The sequence below is a fragment of the Suricata suricatta genome, chromosome 6, assembly GCF_006229205.1.
Source record: "Suricata suricatta isolate VVHF042 chromosome 6, meerkat_22Aug2017_6uvM2_HiC, whole genome shotgun sequence".
Classification (NCBI taxonomy): domain Eukaryota; kingdom Metazoa; phylum Chordata; class Mammalia; order Carnivora; family Herpestidae; genus Suricata; species Suricata suricatta.
Window position 1 is genome coordinate 77,226,486 of NC_043705.1, and position 9,377 is coordinate 77,235,862.

General features: G+C 36.2%; 1 pseudogene; it reads right to left on the minus strand.

Moving 5' to 3' along the window:
* Nucleotides 1-429: 429 nt before the first annotated feature.
* LOC115293478 lies at nucleotides 430-8,632 on the minus strand (annotated as a pseudogene).
* Nucleotides 8,633-9,377: the final 745 nt, after the last annotated feature.

Below are 9,377 nucleotides of genomic sequence, written 5' to 3' on the forward strand. Positions count from 1 at the left end.
TTGCACTTATTTTAAGACTATTAAATAGAGTCGGCTTTCATCAATTTGTTCTGTATTTTTTTCTTTTAAGGCTCCCTGTTGTTTTTATTTTTGACTGCATCGTTAACAATAAAGATTATACTGCCTGCATTTTACTGTATTCTGTCCACTATTTGGACGAGCAGAAACTTCTTTTTAGTCATAGTGGTGCAGTGTTTCTCAAATGACTGTCTCTTCATCTCAAAATTATTTTAAGACAAAGAAATCGTAAGTTTCAGTTTTGTTGACATATTTTTCTTCAGTGATAACAGTTTTCCAGTCCCATTTCCTTCTTTCTTCTATTAGGTGACAAGAAAAAAAATAGTTTTTGCCTTGTCCCACCCAACTCCCCTCCCCCCAGTTTTTCTAAGGAATATTTTTTGGTACTTATTCAGGTACAGTGTTTGGCACTTAAGATGCATTTCTTGTTCTTGTTGTTGTTATTTTTAATGACTGAAACAAAACATATCTAAAACATAGATTCTGGAAGAACCATTTGTTTTTGTCAGTCTTGTACCTTTTCTTGAACTTGATCTTGGCCTCTTCTGGGCCTTGCATTTAAAAGCAAGGTCTATGAAGATATTCTTCTTGACCACAGTTTTGTCCAAGGGGATATCTACAGAGGGCCTTGTGGGCATGAGGTGACTGTTAGTTATAAACCTCTTGGTTAGTTACATGACCTCTTGGTGATTTTTTTTTCTTGCCCATGGAAGCTGTCACTTTGCAGAGATAGCAGTCCGTTTCAGCCACTAGGGCATGGCTGTAAGGCTGGTCTGAGGTGCCATCACCAATGTTCTGCACAATGACCGCTTTGCATCTGGAGTAGTGTCTGGTCCAGACCAGCACCATCTTCCCAGATTTCCTGCTCTTGCTCACCTCATCACCAGCCACTTGAGCCTACAGCAGAAAGGAAGTTCAGATACATATTTCAAGGAATATACAATTGTCATATTTAAGTTTCTTTATCTAAACTGTGAGAATTTAAAATCGGTACGACTCTTCTTATCACTTTAAAAACTATGCATTCCTTTGAATATATCAGAAATGAGTGTGTGAAAACTTATTTCCCTTGCTACCTTCTTGCACAATTTCCTCCTGCCTATTAGATTATAACTTTGCTTGCACCTAATCATAAAACAAATTTTGAGAGAGGGAGAGAAAATATAAATTCTGTAACTCTTCTAGCATTCATGGATGAAATCTTTTGTAGATTAAATACTGCATCATACTCCATGAATATTTAATTAAAATAGTTATTGTCAGTTTGACTTGGAAGAGTTTTTAATTCAGTGGAATATGGAGTTTTGATAAATGTGAATATATTGGTAAAATTATACAATGGCATTCTTATTCATTGTCAAATTTTGAATTAAAAGCACTTTTAGGGGTACCATTAAGTACAGTTATATTGCATTAAACTCTAATTGAGCATAGTTTGTTTTACATTTATCAACTCATTTGTTCCCCACATCAACCATGGAGTGAGAAGGCAGTAAATTGCAAGGTGTTGCTTTTCCAACTCAGAAGATCTGTTTAAAATGCAGATTCTGAGTCACTAGTTCTGGAATCTAAACAGCGTTTCTGCATGTCTAACAAGCTCACCAGTGACACTGATATTGTCCCTTCAGGGACCATACTTTGAAGAGCAAAGCCCTGAAAAAAACCCCATTAAACTGAATGCCTGGAAATATAAACTTTAGCCTCAGCTGTAATTTTTCAGTTGACAACCTAAAGCAAATTACTTTATCTCTAGGCTGAGTCTTTTTACTTCTAAGGTAAAGGTATTTGAGTTATTATTCTATGATTTCTTTTTATTAATTAAGAAACTGCTGATCACAGAGGTAAAGATATTTCTCAAATTCACACATAGTGACAACTCCTGTTTTCTGACTGCAGGTTTTCTGATGGCAGATAAAGCTTTTCACTTTACCATACCAGTAACAGAACCTGAACCCATTTATATAGAGCATCATATCTGAAAATAAGAGAAATCATGCAGAGCTATTTTACAAGATACCTTGAGAAAATTTGTAGATTGAACTGTTATTACTTTAATGGATTTTATATTTTTTATGCTCTACCAATAGTTTTCTCTATTATTTATTTCCACTATTTATTACTTTTATTCCATAGACTTTCTCCTACTTTAAACAACCCTTGACCAAGTGATAGTAGCACCTGTAAGCAAAGCTATTCTTCACAGCAGTCTTACATCAATGCCAGCTGTGATTTCATTTATACTGAATCACTGTAATTCCTGAAACCATTTATAAAGTTTTGCAACCCTGATGTAAACTTAAAATTTCATGAAATAAAGTTACATGTAGGCCATATTCATCTATGTGTTTCTGTTTTTCATTTTTGTGACTAAAGTTGGGCTTGCAGATATAAACTTGCTGGCATACCTTCATTGACTAATAGAAGCATCATTCTAAAGAAAATGTGGCTAACAATCTGAACATACTTGCTTGCAGGTGTATTACATATCTCATTAACGTTGCACTTATTGCCTCTTGCAATCTACACGACAGTGTTTGGGCATGGATAAACAAGTGCACATGGGCATAGGAACAACTCAGACACAAAACACAAGTGATCAGTGTGCTTCCACATATGTAAGCCAACTGTTAGTTTTTTATTGACTACAGATGGTTACTGAATACACAATAATAAGCTTCCAGTTGACTGATTATATTTTTAAATAACCCTAAAATTTTTTTTTCTCATGGCTAGGAACTCCAATTTGTACTCAGGATAAATTTTAGCCCATATGACAGCCTTATAGCCCAGATGTGCCCTTGAAGTCAATAGAGATTTCAATCCTCATTTATGGCTGAAGATTCATTTTTAGATCTTAAGAACACAAAGAAATGAGCCAGTTCAACTCTACTTATCTTTCCCTGAGGTCTTCTCCATTTTGTAAACATGTGCTTCCTGGGGCTCAAATGAAAGCACTGCAGGAGACACAGAGTCAAAATATCTTTGTAAATTATTTTATTTTTGGAACATTTCTTACAGTAGTCCTGGCTGACAAAGTGCCTCATAAAATGCATCAAATATATTTTCGGTGTCAAATTTTTATTCTATACTAAACTACTTGATGTAGTGACCACACACATACATACACACACGCATGCACACACACATTAACATATCTTTTACTCTTCAGACTTAGTCATGAGAGTCCAAATGACTAAATGTGGAGTAAGGAATAATGTGATAGAAACTATAAGAAATATATGAAAAAAATTTTTAAAAACCTTAAAGAATGGACAGTACTACTTTTGACATGGTGATAGGAAGAGGAGTGCAAGATAAAAGGTTCTGGCCTTTTACCTCAGTTCTAATACTCAGAAGCAAAGTTGGAATACTCTGGAAGTAGTTAGTAATGTACAGTAGGCACTGTATTTAGAAATACATGATTTGGCTTCAAAATTAAATTTGCCAATATATAGATCTAATAAGATCTTGGATGATTTATTCCCTTCCCCACTTTGGGCAGCAGTATCTTCATCTGTAAGATAAAGAGCTTATACTTAATGATCTCTTAACTCTCTTATATAACCTAAAATTCTATAATTTTAAAAGTTATAAAAGCAACTATAAGCATTATTACTCTTCTTTCTCTCAGATCTCTACTTTCTGGGCACTTTCTCTGCTTTATCTTTGTAGTATTTTATAATTAATTGACAGATTTGTATTTATATACTTATTAGACAATGGATTGCAAGTTCCATAGCAGCAATTTGTTTTATCCTCAGTGTCTGGTAAGTAGTACACATTCAATAAATATTCTGTTAGTAAATGATTAAATCAGTAAACATCTTCCAATGAAATAAATTAGTATACATATACATATATATGAAAACTAATAGCCTCATTTTGTTTTATCCTGAAGCACATGTCCAAAAGTAAAAACCCCTAATTTGAATAGTATCTAATTAAGAGAGAATAAGTACCTTATAGTCCAAAAGGTCAAATAAATAATTCAGTGTGCATCAGACAATACACTCTGTCTTTTTTAATGCTGCAACTTCTGTTTTCCTGATTTGTTGACAAAGAGGTTAACATAAAGTAAACTTATCATCATATTAAAATAAACCCTTGTTTATAAATAATACAATGGAGCAGATACTTTTAATCAGCTTTCCAGAAGTGGGCTACCTGGTTAAGGCAACATATATCTTTGAAATTGTAAAAATATAATTTTACAAGATAAAATGTTTAATAGTGAAAAATAAAACAAATGCTTTAAAACATTAAGCAATTTTTAATTGGAGAAAAAGGTGTTATAATCCACTGTGTTCTTAATGAATAGATTCTCAATTAAGGAGTAATAGTCATGACTCATTAAAGACTTAGAAGTATCTATATGTATAAATTCAGTAAGTGGTAAAGAATGTAAAAATAAACATCTGATGTAAAAAGAATGATGTTAACATTAAATATAGACAGAGGGGTGAAGACAGCGGAGCAGCAGGGAGACCCAGAATTTGTCTCATCCCTGAAGTGCAGCTAGATCAGGACCAAACCACCTTGAACACCTAGGAAATTGATCTTGGGATTAACACAACCACTGCATAACCTGAGCCACAGAACTCAGCAGGTATATGGTGTGGAGAGGTGAACTAGAGGAGAGAAAAGCGCAGGGGGTAAGGAGTTTTTCTGTGGCACATTGGGATAATGCAAGAAAAGCAGTCCCCGAAAGTAGCTGGAGAGAGAGAGTGAAAACACTTGGAAGGGACTGAACAAGAAATCTGTTCCCCAAAACCATCGATGGTAACAACAGAGAGGGCTTCAATACCACCAGGATTCTACAAACAGTGGAGCACAGAGTCTGAAGTTCTGGAGCTCTGTCCCGGCAGTGCACTGGTGAGGAAGGCAGGCAAACCCCCAGGAGCAGTCAGCAGGGTCTGAGGGACCCATGTGCCACATGGAGAGAAGCAGTTCCCCTGCTTGGAGTGCATTTGGTAGAGGCCATATGACCTCCCCACAGGCAAAGGTGTTGGTCAACCCCTGGAGAGCAGCCACATTTGCTGGTACTGGGACAATGATGCCAGGGTGTGGTGAAACCTGGCGCTGGCTGTGTGTTGTGATTTGCTATAATCTCTGAACCTCTGCCACTGAGTGATTGCTTAAATGTTTTCTGAGGTAAGCCATTGCTCAGTGAGATCCTCCGCCAAAGAGTGGGCTCAGGTCCCAGCTGTAGGGGTCTCTGAGGTATGAGGTTTTGAAACATAACCCCATCTGAGGTAAAATTCTGGAGGAAGGTGCCATCTGGCAGGCAGACAGCTTGAACACAGGATAGAGGCAGGGAGGGGACAAAGTCCTGAAACAATGGAGGGGGCCTTGAAAATGGGTTAGTGAGAGTGAAAAGTTTCTGTGGGTGAAGCCATTTCCACCTCTCCCATGCATGTGCATGTGCACTCATGTGCATACCCACCACACTGATCCACTCTAGTAAGCTAGACTAAGTGATGCCACCTAGTGGAAAATGGAGCCATTTCACCAACCCCTGGGCAACTGTGTCCTCCAAGCGTATCCCCTAAGACCAGCACAAGTCACTCCACCTGCTTAGTGTACAGGCTGTAGAGGGCTTCCTAGTTTCAGTTCTAGGGGAAACTAGATGTAGCTTCATTTGGGTTTCATTTGGTTTACTGGTCATCTATTTATTTTTTTCCTCCTATTTTTGCTTAAATTGTTCTTTTTCATTTGTTCTTCTTCCTTGGATACAGAAAGAGAAATTATTTTTCTTTTATTTTTACTTTATTTTCTATTTTTAAAAAGTTTTTATTCTATTTCATTTTCATTTCATTTTATTCTATTTTATTATACATTTTTCTTTTTAATTTCTATTTTAGCTTTTTTTCTCTTTTCTTTCTTTCTTTTTTTTTTTTCCCTCTATTCTATCAAGCTTCTTTCAACAAGCAGACCAAAACATATCTGGCCAGCTTCCTTTATTTGATTTCCTATTTTGTGTTTAGTTTTTAAATTTTTAAATATTTCTTCCTCTAAAATGACAAAACAAAGGAATTCACCCCAAATAAAAAACAGGAAGAAATGACAGCCAGAGGCTTAATCAACACAGCTCTAAGCATAATGTCTGAATTAGAATTGAGAACCACAATAATAAGAACACTAGCTGGAGTTCAAAATAGCATAGAATCCCTCTCTGGAGTGACAAAAGAAATAAAATTTGGTCAGGATGAAATTAAAAATGCTAGATGTGATCTTGAATTAATGCCACGATGGCAAGGATGAATGAAGCAGAGCAGCAAATCAGTGATAGAGAAGATAAAATTATGGAAAATAATGAAACAGGAAAACGGGAAACAAAGACAAAAGATCACAATACAAGACTTAGAGAACTCGGTGACTTATAAAGGAATAACATCTGAGGTGCCTGGTGGCTCAGTTGGTTAAGCGTCCAACTTTGGCTCAGGTCATGATCTTGCAGTTCAGGAGTTTAAGCCCTATGTCGGGCTCTATGCTGACAGCTCACGACCTGAACCCCACTTCAGATTCTGTGTCTCCCTCTCTCACTCTGCTCCTCCCTTGCTTGTGCTCTGTCTCTCTCTCTCAAAAATAATCATTTTTAATAAAAGGAATACCATCCATATCATAAGGTTCCCAGAATATGAACAGAGAGAAAAAGGGACAAAAGGCTTTTGTGAGAGCAAAGTATAGCAGAAAACTTACCTAATCTGAAGAAGAACGCAGACATCTAAATCCAAGAAGCACAGAAAACTCCCATTAGATTCAACAAAAACTGACCTCCACCAAGGTATATCATAGTCAAATTCACAAAATACACAGACAAGGAAAGAATTGTGAAAGCAGCAAAGGAAAACAAGTTGTTATAAGGGAAGACAGATCAGGTTCACTGCAGACTATCCACAGAAACTTGGCAGGCTAGAATGGAGTGGCAGGATATATTCAACATGCTGAATTGGAAAAACTATACAGCCAAGAATTCTTTATCTAGCAAGGCTGTCATTCAAAATAAAAGAAGGGATAAAGAGTTACTCAGATAAGCAAAAACTAAAGGAGTTTGTGACCACTAAGCCAGCCCTGCAAGAAATTTTAAGGGGGGCTCTTTGGAGAAAAGACAAAACAAAAAAGATCAAAGGCAACAAAGACTAGAAAGGACCAGACAACATCACCAGAAACCAAGTCTCTCTGTCACTCCTCAGCTTGGTCTCTCTCTCAAATAGTTAATAAACATTATAAAAATTTAAATAAGGATCTTAAAATGGGGTGATTATCCTGGATTATCTGAGTGGACCCAATGTATTCACAAGGGAAGGAAGATCGGACTTAGAAACAGGAAATGTTTTTTTTCGAGAGCAGAAGCAAAGATTGCAGTGATGGGAGAAAGAATTCTTCAGTCCAAGAATGCGGATGATCTCTAGAAGCTTAAAAGGCAAGAAAATGGATTCTAATCTAAAATACTCTGAGGGAACAAGCCCTGAAGACAACTTGCTTTTAGCCCAATGAGATTGATATACTTGCCATCTCCAGAACTATGAGATCACATATGTGTGTTGTTTTAAGCCAGTAGGTGTGTGGTACTTTTTTACAGTGGCAATAAGAATCTAATAGAGAAAGTTTGTTCGTGATGTTTCCAGGATCTTACCAAGTAACTGTTCCCCTAGCAACCTTTGCTATGAGCTTCCTTTCATACAGGAAACAATTGCCAGCAATGACATCCCCAAAGCTTCTTTTGGTCTTTTTTTTAAAAGAAATTTAATGTTCATTTATTTTTGAGAGACAGAGAGAGAGCACAAAAGAGCATGCAAAAAAGCATAGGGGAGGGTCAAAGAGAGAGAGGGAGACACAGAATCCGAAGCAGGCTCCAGGCTCTGAGCTGTCAGCACAGAGCCTGAGTGGGGCTCAAACCCACAAATCATGAGGTCATGACCCGAGCTGAAGTCATACACTTAACCAACAGAGCCACCCAGGTGCCCCTATAACACAGTTTTAAAGTAGAAGTTAGATACCTTCTCTTAAATAGCCATTTAGAAAGAAATTATTATATTTTTATTATGTATCTCTTAAAAAAGTAAATCAAAATATCAAAAACTACTGAATATTTTTAAAAATTTAACTTAAGCCCTCTATCTATATGTCATAATATTTTTTGACTGAATTAGAATTAGTGTTTTAGAGTGGGCTTAAGTTGTTATCACACATATTGGTATTGGGTAATGAAATTAGTGAAATTCTTGACAACTTGCTTAACCAGATACTAATTAAAATCATATGCTAAATCGCTAACCACAAGCAAGCATATAAACATAATGACAGATATTATTGTCTCAAAGATAAAGCTTCTAAGATGCAAAAATTTTTAGATAATATAATACATAATAATAAAGGAAATTGAGACCAATTGTACATATGCCTGAGTCAGAATAGAACTATGGTAAAATTCAGAAACAGAAATAGGAATACATTTGTTGAAAGAAAATCAGTATCATAATGACTGTAATGGAATACATAGGTAAACATTTGATTTTCTATCATTTATTTATGACTAAAATATGTAACAGAAATATGTAATATGTGAAATAGTTTTAATTAAAATTTTATCTAATATGCCACTTACCTTCATATAGCTTAGGCACTGAATTTCTAAATATTATGTTTACATCCATATTAATTGCATTTGTATAAATTTGGTGCAGTAGGTAATTTCTAACATAGGCCCCACTGGTCTCTATCTGCTGTTAGTAACATCCTTTGGGTATTGCACCAGTGACCTGATTCTAGTCATGCAATACCACAAAGGTGACAGAATATCACTTCTGTCATTACTTTTCATAAGCAAGCCACCATAGTAAAGATGCTCACATGACAAGAAACAAATAGCTGCATTCAGCCAATAGCCAGTAAGGACCTATAATCCTCCATCTAAAATTCTATGAGAAATTGAATCTTGACAACACACATTGGGAAGTGGATCATGTCCTAATCAGGCCTTCACCCAGGAGTCCTTAACTGCATTCTTATAAGAGACTCTGGAGCAGAAAACCTATGTGATCTGTGCCAGCATAGAAACTGGGCCATAGTCCTTGTGAAGTAACAAATATGTGTTGTTTTAAACTGATGCATTTCTGGTAATGTGTTAGCAGCAATAGATAACTTACACATATAGACTTATTTTTTTAATGTTTATTTTGAGAGAGAGAGAGTATGTGTACATACACATGTGCACATAAGAAGAGAAGGGGCAGAGACAGGGAGAAAAAGAGATTCAGAGGTTGGCTCCATGCTGTCATTGCAAGAGTGGGATGTAGGACTCCTCTCATGAACCCTGAGACCATGACCTGAGCCATAACCACGAGATGCTTAACCGA